The sequence below is a fragment of the Phyllobates terribilis genome, unplaced genomic scaffold, assembly GCF_046119375.1.
Source record: "Phyllobates terribilis strain yellow unplaced genomic scaffold, ASM4611937v1 Scaffold_1__5_contigs__length_1240528914, whole genome shotgun sequence".
Lineage (NCBI taxonomy): Eukaryota > Metazoa > Chordata > Amphibia > Anura > Dendrobatidae > Phyllobates > Phyllobates terribilis.
Window position 1 is genome coordinate 599,823,857 of NW_027362761.1, and position 18,126 is coordinate 599,841,982.

Here is an 18,126-nt window from a genome sequence, read left to right on the forward strand (position 1 = left end):
CGCTGTATATAGAGGAGGCGTACACGCTGTATATAGAGGAGGTGTACGCGCTGTAGAGGAGGCGTACGCGCTGTATATAGAGGAGGCGTACGCGCTGTAGATAGAGGAGGCGTACGCGCTGTAGATAGAGGAGGTGTACGCGCTGTAGATAGAGGAGGCGTACGCGCTGTATATAGAGGAGGTGTACGCGCTGTAGATAGAGGTGTACACGCTGTATATAGAGGTGTACGTGCTGTATATAGAGGAGGCGTACACGCTGTATATAGAGGTGTACACGCTGTATATAGAGGAGGCGGTGTACGCGCTGTATATAGAGGAGGCGGTGTACGCGCTGTATATAGAGGAGGCGGTGTATGCGCTGTATATAGAGGAGGTGTACGCGCTGTAGAGGAGGCGTACGCGCTGTATATAGAGGAGGCGTACGCGCTGTAGATAGAGGAGGCGTACGCGCTGTATAGAGGAGGCGTACGCGCTGTAGATAGAGGTGTACACGCTGTATATAGAGGTGTACGTGCTGTATATAGAGGAGGCGTACACGCTGTATATAGAGGTGTACACGCTGTATATAGAGGAGGCGGTGTACGCGCTGTATATAGAGGAGGCGGTGTATGCGCTGTATATAGAGGAGGCGTACACGCTGTATATATTTGCGCTCGCAGTGTGTGGAGCTCCGGCCGCTGCCGTCACTGCTCTCTCCTCCCTGCACACAGGAGCAATGTTTCCCTCTAGTGGACGATCCCTCTCAGCACTGATCACCGCTCTGCACCAGCACAGCCGTCAGCTGCCCCGTTATACGGCGCTGAGGAGCGGACACGTGGATCCGGCAGATGAGAGAAAAGGAAGAGAAGACGGAGCGCGCATAACGCCGTGTGCATGGTAACCGCTCTCACCAATCAGGACGTGCATGTTCTGTCATGTGATCATCGCCCCGCCCTCAGGTGGTGTTTACCTTTTCGTCTGGACAGCGCTGGAGTCGCCGTATCCTAGCAACCAGACATCAACTTCCGGCAGCTGCGCAGGGGGACCAGGTGAGTGATCCTCGTTTTATCGTGATGTCATATTGTGATATGTCAGCGGAATGTGCTGTTATCTGTGTATTATGTGTCCATGGCCGTGTGATGTGTTAGCCGAGAAAGGCACAGTAAATGTGTGGTCACCACACAGCGAAGTCAGGAGGTAGATGGGGAGGGTAGAGGTACTAGTACATGTTCTCCTACACCCCCCTATACAGACACCGCCCCCCCACTACACCCCACTATACACACAGCGCCCCCCCACTACACCCCCCTATACACACAGCGCCCCCCCACCACACCCCCCATACACACAGCGCCCCCCCACTACACCCCCCTATACACACAGCGCCCCCCCACCACACCCCCCATACACACAGCGCCCCCCCACTACACCCCCCTATACACACAGCGCCCCCCCACCACACCCCCCTATACACACAGCGCCCCCCCACCACACCCCCCATACACACAGCGCCCCCCCACCACACCCCCCTATACACACAGCGCCCCCCCACCACACCCCCCATACACACAGCGCCCCCCCACTACACCCCCCTATACACACAGCGCCCCCCCACCACACCCCCCATACACACAGCGCCCCCCCACTACACCCCCCTATACACACAGCGCCCCCCCACCACACCCCCCTATACACACAGCGCCCCCCCACCACACCCCCCATACACACAGCGCCCCCCCACTACACCCCCCTATACACACAGCGCCCCCCCACTACACCCCCTATACACACAGCGCCCCCCCACTACACCCCCTATACACACAGCGCCCCCCCACTAAACCCCCCTATACACACAGCGCCCCCCCACTACACCCCACTATACACACAGCGCCCCCCCACTACACCCCACTATACACACAGCGCCCCCCCACCACACCCCCCTATACACACAGCGCCCCCCCCACCACACCCCCCTATACACACAGCGCACCTCCACCACACCCCCCTATACACACAGCGCCCCCCCACTACACACCCCTATACACACAGCGCCCCTCCACCACACCCCCATTTACACGCAGCGCCCCTCCACCACACCCCCCATACACACAGCGCCCCCCCACTACACCCCCCTATACACACAGCGCCCCCCCACCACACCCCCCATACACACAGCGCCCCCCCACTACACCCCCCTATACACACAGCGCCCCCCCACCACACCCCCCTATACACACAGCGCCCCCCCACCACACCCCCCATACACACAGCGCCCCCCCACTACACCCCCCTATACACACAGCGCCCCCCCACTACACCCCCTATACACACAGCGCCCCTCCACCACACCCCCATTTACACGCAGCGCCCCTCCACCACACCCCACTATACACACAGCGCCCCCCCACTACACCCCCCTATACACACAGCGCCCCTCATACACACAGCGCCCCTCCACCACACCCCACTATACACACAGCGCCCCTCCACCACACCCCTCTATACACACAGCGCCCCCCCACTACACCCCCCTATACACACAGCGCCCCCCCACTACACCCCCCTATACACACAGCGCCCCCCCACTACACCCCCCTATACACACAGCGCCCCCCCACTACACCCCCCTATACACACAGCGCCCCCCCACTACACCCCCCTATACACACAGCGCCCTCCTCACTACACCCCACTATACACACAGCGCCCCCCCACTACACCCCCCTATACACACAGCGCCCCCCCACTAAACCCCCCTATACACACAGCGCCCCCCCACCACACCCCCCATACACACACAGCCCCCCCACTACACCCCCCTATACACGCAGCGCCCCTCCACTAAACCCCCCTATACACACAGCGCCCCTCCATTATACCCCCCTATACACACAGCGCCCTCCTCACTACACACAGCGCCCCCCCCACTACACCCCCCCATACACACAGCGCCCCTCCACCACATCCCCCTATACACGCAGCGCCCCTCCACCACACCCCCTGTACACACAGTGCCCCTCCACCACACCCCTCATACACACAGCGCTCCCCCACCACACCCCCCGTACACACAGTGCCCCACCACCACACCCCTCATACACACAGCGCCCCCAACTACACCCCCCTATACACACAGCGCCCCTCCACCACATCCCCCTATACACACAGCGCCCCTCCACCACACCCCTCATACACACAGTGCCCCTCCACCACACCCCTCATACACATAGCGCTCCCCCACCACACCCCCCGTACACACAGTGCCCCTCCACCACACCCCTCATACACAGCGCCCCCCAACCACACACCCCTATACACACAGCGCCCCTCCACCACACCCCCCTATACACGCAGCGCCCCTCCACCACACCCCCCTATACACGCAGCGCCCCTCCACCACACCCCCCTATACACGCAGCGCCCCTCCACCACACCCCCTATACACGCAGCGCCCCTCCACCACACCCCCCTATACACGCAGCGCCCCTCCACCCCATCCCCCTATACACGCAGCGCCCCTCCACCACATCCCCCTATACACGCAGCGCCCCTCCACCACATCCCCCTATACACGCAGCGCCCCTCCACCACACCCCTCTATACACGCAGCGCCCCTCCACCACATCCCCCTATACACACAGCGCACCTCCACCACACCCCCCTATACACACAGCGCCCCCCCACTACACACCCCTATACACACAGCGCCCCTCCACCACACCCCCATTTACACGCAGCGCCCCTCCACCACACCCCCCATACACACAGCGCCCCCCCACTACACCCCCCTATACACACAGCGCCCCCCCACCACACCCCCCATACACACAGCGCCCCCCCACTACACCCCCCTATACACACAGCGCCCCCCCACCACACCCCCCTATACACACAGCGCCCCCCCACCACACCCCCCATACACACAGCGCCCCCCCACTACACCCCCCTATACACACAGCGCCCCCCCACTACACCCCCTATACACACAGCGCCCCTCCACCACACCCCCATTTACACGCAGCGCCCCTCCACCACACCCCACTATACACACAGCGCCCCCCCACTACACCCCCCTATACACACAGCGCCCCTCATACACACAGCGCCCCTCCACCACACCCCACTATACACACAGCGCCCCTCCACCACACCCCTCTATACACACAGCGCCCCCCCACTACACCCCCCTATACACACAGCGCCCCCCCACTACACCCCCCTATACACACAGCGCCCCCCCACTACACCCCCCTATACACACAGCGCCCCCCCACTACACCCCCCTATACACACAGCGCCCCCCCACTACACCCCCCTATACACACAGCGCCCTCCTCACTACACCCCACTATACACACAGCGCCCCCCCACTACACCCCCCTATACACACAGCGCCCCCCCACTAAACCCCCCTATACACACAGCGCCCCCCCACCACACCCCCCATACACACACAGCCCCCCCACTACACCCCCCTATACACGCAGCGCCCCTCCACTAAACCCCCCTATACACACAGCGCCCCTCCATTATACCCCCCTATACACACAGCGCCCTCCTCACTACACACAGCGCCCCCCCCACTACACCCCCCCATACACACAGCGCCCCTCCACCACATCCCCCTATACACGCAGCGCCCCTCCACCACACCCCCTGTACACACAGTGCCCCTCCACCACACCCCTCATACACACAGCGCTCCCCCACCACACCCCCCGTACACACAGTGCCCCACCACCACACCCCTCATACACACAGCGCCCCCAACTACACCCCCCTATACACACAGCGCCCCTCCACCACATCCCCCTATACACACAGCGCCCCTCCACCACACCCCTCATACACACAGTGCCCCTCCACCACACCCCTCATACACATAGCGCTCCCCCACCACACCCCCCGTACACACAGTGCCCCTCCACCACACCCCTCATACACAGCGCCCCCCAACCACACACCCCTATACACACAGCGCCCCTCCACCACACCCCCCTATACACGCAGCGCCCCTCCACCACACCCCCCTATACACGCAGCGCCCCTCCACCACACCCCCCTATACACGCAGCGCCCCTCCACCACACCCCCTATACACGCAGCGCCCCTCCACCACACCCCCCTATACACGCAGCGCCCCTCCACCCCATCCCCCTATACACGCAGCGCCCCTCCACCACATCCCCCTATACACGCAGCGCCCCTCCACCACATCCCCCTATACATGCAGCGCCCCTCCACCACACCCCTCTATACACGCAGCGCCCCTCCACCACATCCCCCTGTACACACAGCGCCCCTCCACCACACACCCCTATACACACAGCGCCCCTCCACCACACCCCCCTATAAACACAGCGCCCCCCACTACACCCCCCTATACACACAGCGCCCCTCCACCACACACCCCCATACACACAGCGCCCCCCCACCAGACCCCCCATACACACACACAGCGCACCTCCATCACACCCCCTATACACAGCGCCCCTCCACCACATCCCCCTATACACACAGCGTCCCTCCACCATAACCCCCTATACACACAGCGTCCCTCCACCACAACCCCCTATACACACACAGCACCCCCCCACCAGACCCCCCTATACACACACAGCGCCCCCCCACCAGACCCCCCATACACACACACACAGCGCCCCCCCACCACACACCCCTATACACACTGCGCCCCCCCACCACACCCCCTATACACACACAGCTCCCCCCCACCACACCCCCCTATACACGCAGCGCCCCTCCACCACACCCCCCTATACATGCAGCGCCCCTCCACCACATCCCCCTATACACGCAGCGCCCCTCCACCACACCCCCTATACACGCAGCGCCCCTCCACCACACCCCCTATACACACAGCGCCCCTCCACCACACCCCCCTATACACACAGCGCACCTCCACCACACCCCCTATACACGCAGCGCCCCTCCACCACACCCCCCTATACACGCAGCGCCCCTCCACCACATCCCCCTATACACACAGCGCCCCTCCACCACACCCCCCTATACAGACAGCGCCCCTCCACCACACCCCCTATACACGCAGCGCCCCTCCACCACACCCCTATACACGCAGCGCCCCTCCACCACATCCCCCTATACACGCAGCGCCCCTCCACCACATCCCCCTATACATGCAGCGCCCCCCACTACACCCCCCTATACACACAGCGCCCCTCCACCACATCCCCCTATACACACAGCGTCCCTCCACCACAACCCCCTATACACACACAGCGCCCCCCTATACACACAGCGCCCCTCCACCACACCCCCCTATACACACACAGCACCCCCCCACCAGACCCCCCTATACACACACAGCGCCCCCCCACCAGACCCCCCATACACACACACAGCGCCCCTCCACCACACCCCCATACACAGTGCCCCTCCACCACACCCCCCCGTACACACAGCACCCCCCCACCACACCCCCCTATACACACAGCGCCCCTCCACCACACCCCCTATACACACAGCGCCCCTCCACCACACACCCCTATACACACAGCGCCCCCCCATACACACAGCGCCCCTCCACCACATACCCCTATACACACAGCGCCCCTCCACCACACCCCCCTATACACACAGCACCCCTCCACCACACCCCTCATACACACACAAAGCGCCCCCGACCACACCCACCCATACACACAGCGCCCCCCACCACACCCCCCTATGCACACAGCGCCCCCCCACCACACCCCCCTATACACACAGCGCCCCCCCATACACACAGCTCCCCTCCACCACACCCCCTATACACACATCACCCCTCCACCACACCCCTCACACACACAGTGCCCCTCCACCACACCCCCCATACACACACAAAGCGCCCCCGACCACACCCACCCATACACACAGCGCCCCCCCACCACACACCCCCATACACACAGCACACCTCCACCACACCCCCCCGTACACACAGCACCCCCCCACCACACCCCCCTATACACACAGCGCCCCTCCACCACACACCCCTATACACACAGCGCCCCCCATACACACAGCGCCCCTCCACCACACCCCCCTATACACACAGCGCCCCTCCACCACACCCCTCATACACACAGCGCCCCTCCACCACACCCCCCATACACACACAAAGCGCCCCCGACCACACCCACCCATACACACACAGCGCCCCTCCACCACACACCCCCATACACACAGCACACCTCCACCACACCCCCCCGTACACACAGCGCCCCTCCACCACACCCCCTATGCACACAGCGCCCCCCCACCACACCCCCCTATACACACAGAGCCCCTCCACCACACACCCCTATACACACAGCGCCCCCCATACACACAGCGCCCCTCCACCACATACCCCTATACACACAGCGCCCCTCCACCACACCCCTCATACACACACAAAGCGCCCCCGACCACACCCACCCATACACACAGCGCCCCCACCACACCCCCCTATGCACACAGCGCCCCCCCACCACACCCCCCTATACACACACAGCGCCCCCCCACCACACCCCCTATACACACTCAGCCCCCCCACCAGACCCCCCTATACACACAGCGCCCCCCACCAGACCCCCCCATACACAGCGCCCCTCTACCACACCCCCCATACACAGCGTCCCTCCACCACACCCCCTATACACACACAGCGTCCCTCCACCACACCCCCCTATACACACAGCGTCCCTCCACCACAACCCCCTATACATACACCGCCCCCCCACCACACACCCCTATACACACTGCGCCCTTCCACCACTCTCCCCATACACACAGCGCCCCCCCACTACACCCCCTATACACTCAGCTCCCCCCAACCACACCCCCCTATACACACACAGCGTCCCTCCACCACAACCCCCTATACACACACCGCCCCCCCACCACACCCCCCTATACACACTGCGCCCTTCCACCACTCTCCCCATACACACAGCGCCCCCCCACTACACCCCCTATACACACTCAGCTCCCCCCCACCACATTCCCCTATACACACAGTGCCCCTCCACCACACCCCCTATACACACAGCGCCCCCACCACATCCCCTGTACACACAGCGCCCCTCCACTACACCCCCTATACACACACAGCGCCCCCCCACTACACCCCCCTATTACACACAGCGCCCCCCAACTACACCCCCCTATACACACACAGCGCCCCTCCACCACACCCCCCTATACACACACAGCACCCCCCCACCAGACCCCCCTATACACACACAGCGCCCCCCCACCAGACCCCCCATACACACACACAGCGCCCCTCCACCACACCCCCATACACAGTGCCCCTCCACCACACCCCCCCGTACACACAGCACCCCCCCACCACACCCCCCTATACACACAGCGCCCCTCCACCACACCCCCTATACACACAGCGCCCCTCCACCACACACCCCTATACACACAGCGCCCCCCCATACACACAGCGCCCCTCCACCACATACCCCTATACACACAGCGCCCCTCCACCACACCCCCCTATACACACAGCACCCCTCCACCACACCCCTCATACACACACAAAGCGCCCCCGACCACACCCACCCATACACACAGCGCCCCCCACCACACCCCCCTATGCACACAGCGCCCCCCCACCACACCCCCCTATACACACAGCGCCCCCCCATACACACAGCTCCCCTCCACCACACCCCCTATACACACATCACCCCTCCACCACACCCCTCACACACACAGTGCCCCTCCACCACACCCCCCATACACACACAAAGCGCCCCCGACCACACCCACCCATACACACAGCGCCCCCCCACCACACACCCCCATACACACAGCACACCTCCACCACACCCCCCCGTACACACAGCACCCCCCCACCACACCCCCCTATACACACAGCGCCCCTCCACCACACACCCCTATACACACAGCGCCCCCCATACACACAGCGCCCCTCCACCACACCCCCCTATACACACAGCGCCCCTCCACCACACCCCTCATACACACAGCGCCCCTCCACCACACCCCCCATACACACACAAAGCGCCCCCGACCACACCCACCCATACACACACAGCGCCCCTCCACCACACACCCCCATACACACAGCACACCTCCACCACACCCCCCCGTACACACAGCGCCCCTCCACCACACCCCCTATGCACACAGCGCCCCCCCACCACACCCCCCTATACACACAGAGCCCCTCCACCACACACCCCTATACACACAGCGCCCCCCATACACACAGCGCCCCTCCACCACATACCCCTATACACACAGCGCCCCTCCACCACACCCCTCATACACACACAAAGCGCCCCCGACCACACCCACCCATACACACAGCGCCCCCACCACACCCCCCTATGCACACAGCGCCCCCCCACCACACCCCCCTATACACACACAGCGCCCCCCCACCACACCCCCTATACACACTCAGCCCCCCCACCAGACCCCCCTATACACACAGCGCCCCCCACCAGACCCCCCCATACACAGCGCCCCTCTACCACACCCCCCATACACAGCGTCCCTCCACCACACCCCCTATACACACACAGCGTCCCTCCACCACACCCCCCTATACACACAGCGTCCCTCCACCACAACCCCCTATACATACACCGCCCCCCCACCACACACCCCTATACACACTGCGCCCTTCCACCACTCTCCCCATACACACAGCGCCCCCCCACTACACCCCCTATACACTCAGCTCCCCCCAACCACACCCCCCTATACACACACAGCGTCCCTCCACCACAACCCCCTATACACACACCGCCCCCCCACCACACCCCCCTATACACACTGCGCCCTTCCACCACTCTCCCCATACACACAGCGCCCCCCCACTACACCCCCTATACACACTCAGCTCCCCCCCACCACATTCCCCTATACACACAGTGCCCCTCCACCACACCCCCTATACACACAGCGCCCCCACCACATCCCCTGTACACACAGCGCCCCTCCACTACACCCCCTATACACACACAGCGCCCCCCCACTACACCCCCCTATTACACACAGCGCCCCCCAACTACACCCCCCTATACACACACAGCGCCCCCCTATACACACAGCGCCCCTCCACCACACCCCCCTATACACACACAGTTCCCCCCCACCACACCCCCCGTACACACAGCGCCCCCCCACCACACCCCCTATACACACACACAGTGCCCCCCACCACACCCCCCTATACACACAGCGTCCCCCAACTACGCCCCCTATACACACACAGCGCCCCCCCCATACACACAGCGCCCCCCACTACACCCCCCGTGCACACAGCGCCCCCCACTACACCCCCCTGTGCACACGGCACCCCCTCACTACACCCCCCCTGTACACACAGCGCCTCCCCACTACACCCCCCCTGTACACACAGCGCCTCCCCACTACACCATCGCCCCCATACACATAGTGCCCCCAACATGCACCCCACCTGCTCACTACATGGCCCCCTCCTGTCCCACTTTCTCTGTGCTCTGCCCCCTCCCCGTGCTTTCCATTACATGTTCCCTATATAGAGGGGCTGTATATACACACACAGCACCCCCAACTATGCACCCCACCTGCTCACTACACGGCCCCTCCTGCCCCACGCACACTCACATCTCTCACTACATCCTGTATATACAGCTCCTACTACATCATACTGAGACCTCCCGTTCACCTGCTTCGGGGGGCTTGTGTAGACGGCTCTCTGGCCTGTGCCGTAATCACAGAACACATCCAGCAGACGAGATCAGAGCAGCCGAGCCATGGGGAACACGCCGCGCCATCGCTCTCCTGTGCGGCCCTGGATAGCACTAGTCAGTCCCCACTAACAACTAAAGACAACAAAGGAGACAACACGGGGGAAAGTAACTTAGCTTGAGCCGACTTCAGGGAGATTACATGTGAACAAGAAAATCAGCTCACCTGGACGGCTTGTGGTGCATGGAAGCAAGGGAAACGTGTGGCCACATGTAAACAGCAAAAAGACGAGAAAATCCAGCTTCCAAAAATCCAAAGCTTATTGATAAAAAAAGTAGCTTCACACAATTAAAAAAAACAAAAAAACCTCCATGGCCTGAGATAATCTTACATAGCAGAGCGACATGTTTCACACACACGGGTGTTTTTTCTCAAAGCTGTCTCTGATATATCTTGTGGTAGTTATATACTTGATGACAACAAATGGGAATGATCCCTGTGATCACATGGAAAACAACCTCATGAATATTTAAAACTCGTAACTTTCAAGAAAAACCTTTGTAAAAAAAAAATACACACAAAACTGAGATATACATAATCAAAGACATGCAATTAGACCAAGGGACAACATGAATATAAGTATTGAAACTTTATCTCTCGGCGCGCATTCAGACCGGCAGGAAAACGTGCCCCAAGATTATAGATCCAGAAAGCCTCTCTTGTAAGTAGCTGTCGTTACACATCTCCACCTCTAGGGGCTTTCTGTATTCTTTCTATGCCAGTTACTTGGAGAGAGTCCGTGCAGCGTTGATGGTAAGAAATGAAGTGTTTGGAGGCTTGCGATACATTGCGGGTATACGGGAAAGAGAGGGAATGTCAGATAAATGCTCAGAAATGCGAACCTTGAGTTTCCTAGTGGCACAACCCCACGTAGATCAAATCACAACTAGCACATAAAACGAAATAAACAACATTTGATGTGTTCCTTAATAATGAAATTCTGTGATTAGTTATGGAAACTACGTGTAACAAGAGATGTATGTACAGGCGCATCTCACTAAATTAGAATATCATCAAAAAGTGAATATATTTCAGTTCTTCAATACAAAAAGTGAAACTCCTATATTATATAGAAACAGAAAAAAACTGGCCAGCACTTCCAAAACAAGGTGTGAACAGGTGCTTACTAGGAGCAGCTACCTCCATGTACAACTAACAAATATATAATATATTGTTATTCATATATTATATAGAGTCATTACACACAGAGGGATCTATTATATAGAGTCATTACACACAGAGGGATCTATTATATAGTCATTACACACAGAGGGATCTATTATATAGAGTTATTACACACAGAGGGATCTATTATATAGAGTCATTACACACAGAGGGATCTATTATATAGAGTCATTACACACAGAGGGATCTATTATATAGAGTCATTACACGCAGAGGGATCTATTATATAGTCATTACACGCAGAGGGATCTATTATATAGAGTCATTACACACAGAAGGATCTATTATATAGAGTCATTACACGCAGAGGGATCTATTATATAGAGTCATTACACGCAGAGGGATCTATTATATAGAGTCATTACACGCAGAGGGATCTATTATATAGAGTCATTACACGCAGAGGGATCTATTATATAGTCATTACACACAGAGGGATCTATTATATAGAGTCATTACAGACAGAGTGATCTATTATATAGAGTCATTACACAGAGGGATCTATTATATAGAGTCATTACACACAGAGGGATCTATTTCACGTGTTTATTTCTGTTAATGTTGATGATTATGGCTTACAGCCAATGAAAACACAAAAGTCATTTATCTCAGTAAATTAGAATAATTTATAACAACACCTGCAAAGGCTTCCTACGCGTTTAAAAAGGTCCCTTAGTCTGTTTCAGTAGGCTCCACAATCACGGGGAAGACTGCTGACTTGACAGATGTCCAGAAGGCAGTCATTGACACACTCCACAAGGTCCCAGAGTCTGGAGGGAGAGTGGAGAGGACACAATTCAAGCTGCTGGAGGTCTAGTGTGAAGTCTCCACAATCAGTGATGGTTTGGGGAGCCATGTCACCTGCTGGTGTAGGTCCACTGTGTTTTATCAAGACCAAAGTCAGCGCAGCCGTCTACCAGGACATTTTACAGCACTTCATGCTTCCCTCTGCCGACAAGCTTTTTGGAGATGGAAATGTCATTCTCCAGCAGGACTTGGCCCCTGTCCACACTGCCAAAAGTACCAATACCTGGTTTAATCGCTTCCCGACCACCCACTGTATATAAACATCAGCGCTGCCTGGGCTCTGTGCAGCGCCAACGTTTATAAATGGTCGGTGGTCCCGCAGCGTTCAGGACCCCCAGGGTCCTGCAAGAACTCTGGGTGCGGTGCAGAGCAGTAGCTCTGACAGGGGACATCATCGGGACCTGATTGGATCAGGTCCCAATGATGTTAACCCTTTGCTATCTTCTAGAAGATAGTGAGAGGAGAGGGGGTGGTCCACTTACCTTTCCGACTGCCCCCGTGATGCCTGAGAGGACCTGGCGTCATGGCAGCCGGAGGTCACATGACCACCTCTGGGTCTGCCATGTACGGTGTCCTGCTAGGCTCAGCCAGCAGCTGAAGTCTAGCAGGAGACACTGTCTGCTCTCATGCAATGCAATACATGTCTATTGCATTGCATGAGACCAGTCATTAGAATAATAAAACTTGAAGTCCCATACAGGGACTAAGTCAAAATGTAAAAATAAATCACAAAATAAAAATAAAAAAAATATTAAACCAATAAATCCGTATATTTATGCAAAAACAAAAAAAGTACACATATTTGGTATCGCCGCGTCCGAAACAACCCGATCTATAAAACTGTCGCACTAATTAACCCCTTCTGTGCACACCGTAAAAAAATAAAAATAAAAAACGGAGCAAAAAACAATGCTTTTTCATCATATCGCCAAACAAAAAGTGGAATAAAATGCGATCAAAAAGCCAAATGGAAATAAATGTGGTATCGCTGTAAACGTACTGACCCAAAAAATAACGCTGCCTTATCAATTTTACCACACTAGGAACAGCATAAAAAAAAATCAAAAAACAAATCCTGAATTGCTGTTTTTTGTTCATTTTACCTCCCAAAAACAGAATAGAAGGCGATCAAAAAATGTCACGTACCCAAAAATGGTACCAATAAAAACGTCAACTTGTCCCGCAAAAAAAAAAGCTATCACATGACTGTCGGCCGAAATATGGAAAAATTATAGCTCTCAAAATATCTCGATGCAAAAACTAGATTTTGCAAAAAAAAAAAGCGTCTTTTAAGTGTGTGATCATAAAAACCCGATATGATTCTGGTATCGCTGTAATCGCACCGACCCGAAGAATAAAGTCGCCTAATCACTTATACCGCACGAGGAACGGCGTAAAAAATAAATAAAACCAATTCTTCACCTGCTGTTGATTTGTTTATTATGTCTCCCAAAGATCGCAGTAAGGCTCTACTCACATTTATCCTGCGCTCTGCGCTGAGCACTTACACCGGGGTTTCCGTGTAAATCTCTGAAATACGTGATTCAGATGGAACCCATGACGGAAGATTCCCTGTAATGAGGCAGATATAGGCCACTGTGGACGCCGTCTAGCCTGGGATCCCACGGTGTCAGTTTTTTTTAGGCGTGCATAAAAGTGCAGTTGACCACAGTTTTGTGCACTTCTGATTAAAAGGACACCGCTAAACAGAGGCCAGACGGAGTCCAGAGTAACTCTGCTGCCTCATTACAGTGAATGGATCCCGCAGGGGTTTCATCTGAATTACATCACTTGGATATTTAGATGGAAACCCCGATGTAAGTGCTCAGCCTAGAGCGCCGGATAAATGTTACGTAAAATGTTCCCAATAAAAGCTTCAACTCAGTCCTCAAAAAAAGCTAGTCCCCACTCAGGTCCGTCATCTGTTAAAAATATAAGGGACTTCCAAGTTACTGGTAGCAGAAAGGCTCTGGAAAATTGAAATGGCCCTTGTCCCCCAAAAGAAATTCAGAAGATTTTGTGCTCCCAAATCCAAATGCCCCCTCCCTTCTGAGCCCCACAATGTGCCTAAACTACATTTCGGGTCCACATGTTTTACATTCCTGTAGCGATGAGAGCTTGCCTAATTTACAGGTGCATGTCTCCAGAAGCACAATCTGGGCACAACATACTGGTCACTACAGCGTACTGGTCACTTCAACGGCAGTTTGAAATTTTCACTCCGCAACATCCAACTGCTGCTTGTTTCTGGAAAAGACCCATGGAGTCAAAATGGTCACTACACCTGTAGGTAAATTCCCAAAGGGGTATAATTTCCAAAATGGAGTCACTTGAGGGGGGATTCTGCTCTTCTAGCACTTAGGGGCTGTGTATGTGGAGTCCGCAAACTATTCTACAATAAGTTGTTCTCCAAGAGTCAAATAGCGCTCCGTCCCTCCCGGGTCTTGCCGTATGGCTAAGCGGTACGATACAGCCACATATCGGGTATTGCCACGTTTAGAAGAAATTGTGTGACACATTTCGGCACCATTTTTAGCCATTGCCCTGTGTGAAAATGTAAAATCTGAGGCTAAAACAATTTTTTTGTGGTAAAAATATAATTATTTTTTCTTCACTGCCCAATGGTATAAATTTAAAAAATAAAAAAATACTCACTACTTCCCTAGATGAGAGGTGTAGTTTACAAAACGGGGTCACTTGTGGGGGTTTCTGCTGTTTCGGCATGTCAGCGACTCTTCAAATGTGACACGGTGTCTGCTGCCTATCCCAACCAACATAGCGCTCCTTTCTCTTACAAGTCCTGCCGTACACCAAAGCAGTGGTTTTCCACCACATATGGGGTATCGGCGTACTCAGGAGAAATTGCACAACAAGTTTCATGGTGCAATTTCTCCTGTTACCCTTATGATAATGCAAAATTAGGGGATGAAGAACATTTTTGTGGGAAAAATGTGAAAATTTTATTTTTACGGCTCAATATTATAAACTTCTGTGAAGCACCTGGGGCTTCAAGGTGCTCACCACACATCTAGATAAGTTCCCTAAGGGGTCTAGTTTCCAAAATGGTGTCACTTGTGGGAGGTTTCCATTGTTTAGGCACATCAGGAGCTCTCCAAACGCAACATGGCATCTGCTAATTATTCAAACAAATTTTACATTCAAAAAGTCTAATGGCGCTCCTTCCCTTCCGAACCCTGCCGTGCGCCCAACAGTGGTTTTACCTCACATATGGGCTATCAGCATGCTCAAGAGAAATTGCACTACAAATTGTGTAGTCCATTTTTTCCTGTTACCCTTGTGAAAATAAAAAAATTGGGTCTAAAGTAACATTTTTGTGAAAAAAGTTAAATGAACATTGCTTTCTTCCACATTCCCAAAATTCCTGTGAAGCACCTAAAGGGTTAATAAACTTCTTGAATGTGGTTTTGAGCACCTTGAGGGATGCAGTTTTTAGAATGGTGTCACTTTTGGGTATTTTCTGTCATAAAGGCTCCTCAAAGTCACTTCAAATAAGATGTGGTCCCTAAAAAAATGGTTTTGTTAATTTTGTTGGAAAAATGAGAAATCGCTGGTCAACTATTAACCCTTATAACTTCCTAACAAAAAAAAAAAATTTGGTTCCAAAATTGTGCTGATGTAAAGTAGACATGTGGGAAATGTTATTTATGATCTATTTTGTGTGACATATCTCTCTGATTTAAGGGCATAAAAATTCAAAGTTTGAAAATTGCAAAATTTTCAAAATTTTTGTCCAATTTTTTTTTTTCCACAAATAAACGCAAGTGATATCGAAGAAATTTTACCACAATCATGAAGTACAATATGTCACGAAAAAACAGTCTCAGAATCAGGGGGATCCGTTGAAGCGTTCCAGAGCTATTACCTCATAAAAGGACAGTGGTTAGAATTTAAAAAATTGGCCTGGTCACAAAGGCGAAAACAGGCTGTGCCACGAAAGGGTTAAAAACAACAGTTTCACTGTGCTTGATTGTTCAGCAAACTCACCTGACCTTAACCCCATAGAGAATCTATTATAGAGAATCTATGGGGTATTGTCAAGAGGAAGATGAGAGACACCAGACGCAACAATGCTGACGAGCTGAAGGCTGCTATCAAAGCAATGGACGGGAGTGCGAAACCTTAGAACGCGTGCAAATACTACAAGCAGCTACGTGTTCAAATACATTCTGATGCAACCCCGGCCACCAAAAACGACGAGAGAGGATGTCCGCGGTTGCCTTACCACCTGGATGTCCAGCAAGCACAGAGTTGTGATGTTCCTTAATTACTTTTCAGCGCTGATTAGATGGTAGAAGCAACCTTCCTGAAGGGCAGAAGGCAGGGGCGTCCCCCTGGGCCTCCAACATCTCACCCTCCAGTTCAGGGTACAATGCCGAAATTACTACCCCCTTCTGTAATATCGGGGCAGGGTTCTCATGGTCACCGCCACCAGGGAATCTCCGAGACAAAGCATCATTCTTGACATTTTTGACCCCTGGACGGAAAGTGATAACAAAATTGAACCTAGTTAAAACAGGCACCATCTGGCTTGCCTAGGGTTGAGATGTTTAGCTGACTGGAGATATGACAGGTTCTTATGGTCAGTAATAACAGTAATAGGATGGACAGCCCCCTCCAACCAATGTCGCCATTCTTCGAATGCCAATTTGATCGCCAAAAGTTCCCTATTAGCCACGTCATAATTTCTCTCAGCCGAAGACAACTTTTTAGAAAAGAAGGCGCATGGACGCTATTTACCAGGGGAACGAAACCTGAGACAATATAGCCCCAACCCCAACATCCGACGCATCAACTTCCACAATAAAGGGTTGGGAAACATCGGGTTGACTGAGTATAGGTGCCGTAGCAAAGCAATTCTTTAAGGAAGAAAAAGCCTGGAGGGAAGCCCCCGACTATTTGGAAAAATCAGTCCCCTTCCTTGTCATGTTAGTAAGGGGTTTCACGATTACTGAGTAATTTTGGATGAATTTCCGGTAAAGATTAGTAAAGCCCAGAAAACGTTGTAGGGCCTTCAGGTTCTCGGGACGGTCCAAATCAAGGACTGCACGGATCTTCTCCGGATCCATCCGAAAACCCGAAGATGACAAGAAATACCCCTAAAACTGGTCCTCCTGAACAGCGAAAACACATTTTTCTGGTTTGGCATAAAGTTTGTTATCCCTTAATATCTGGAGCACCTGTTTGACATGCCCCCGGTGTGTCTTAAAATCAGGTGAGTAAACCAAAATATCGTCCAGATAGACCACCACAAACCTCCCCACCAAATGATGGAAAATATCATTTATGAAATGCTGGAATACCGCAGGTGCATTGGTCAGATCGAAAGGCATAACCAGACTCTCAAAATGCCCTTCA

At 54.6% G+C, this 18,126-nt stretch overlaps 1 protein-coding gene across 1 annotated transcript in view; it reads left to right on the forward strand.

Moving 5' to 3' along the window:
• Nucleotides 1-933: 933 nt before the first annotated feature.
• DNAI1 (dynein axonemal intermediate chain 1) overlaps nucleotides 934-18,126 on the forward strand; it is a 227,364-nt gene continuing 210,171 nt past the window's right edge. The window contains exon 1 of the mRNA XM_073655111.1: nucleotides 934-1,028. The gene's annotated coding sequence lies outside the window, so the exon portion shown is untranslated. The remainder of the gene's footprint in view (nucleotides 1,029-18,126) is intronic.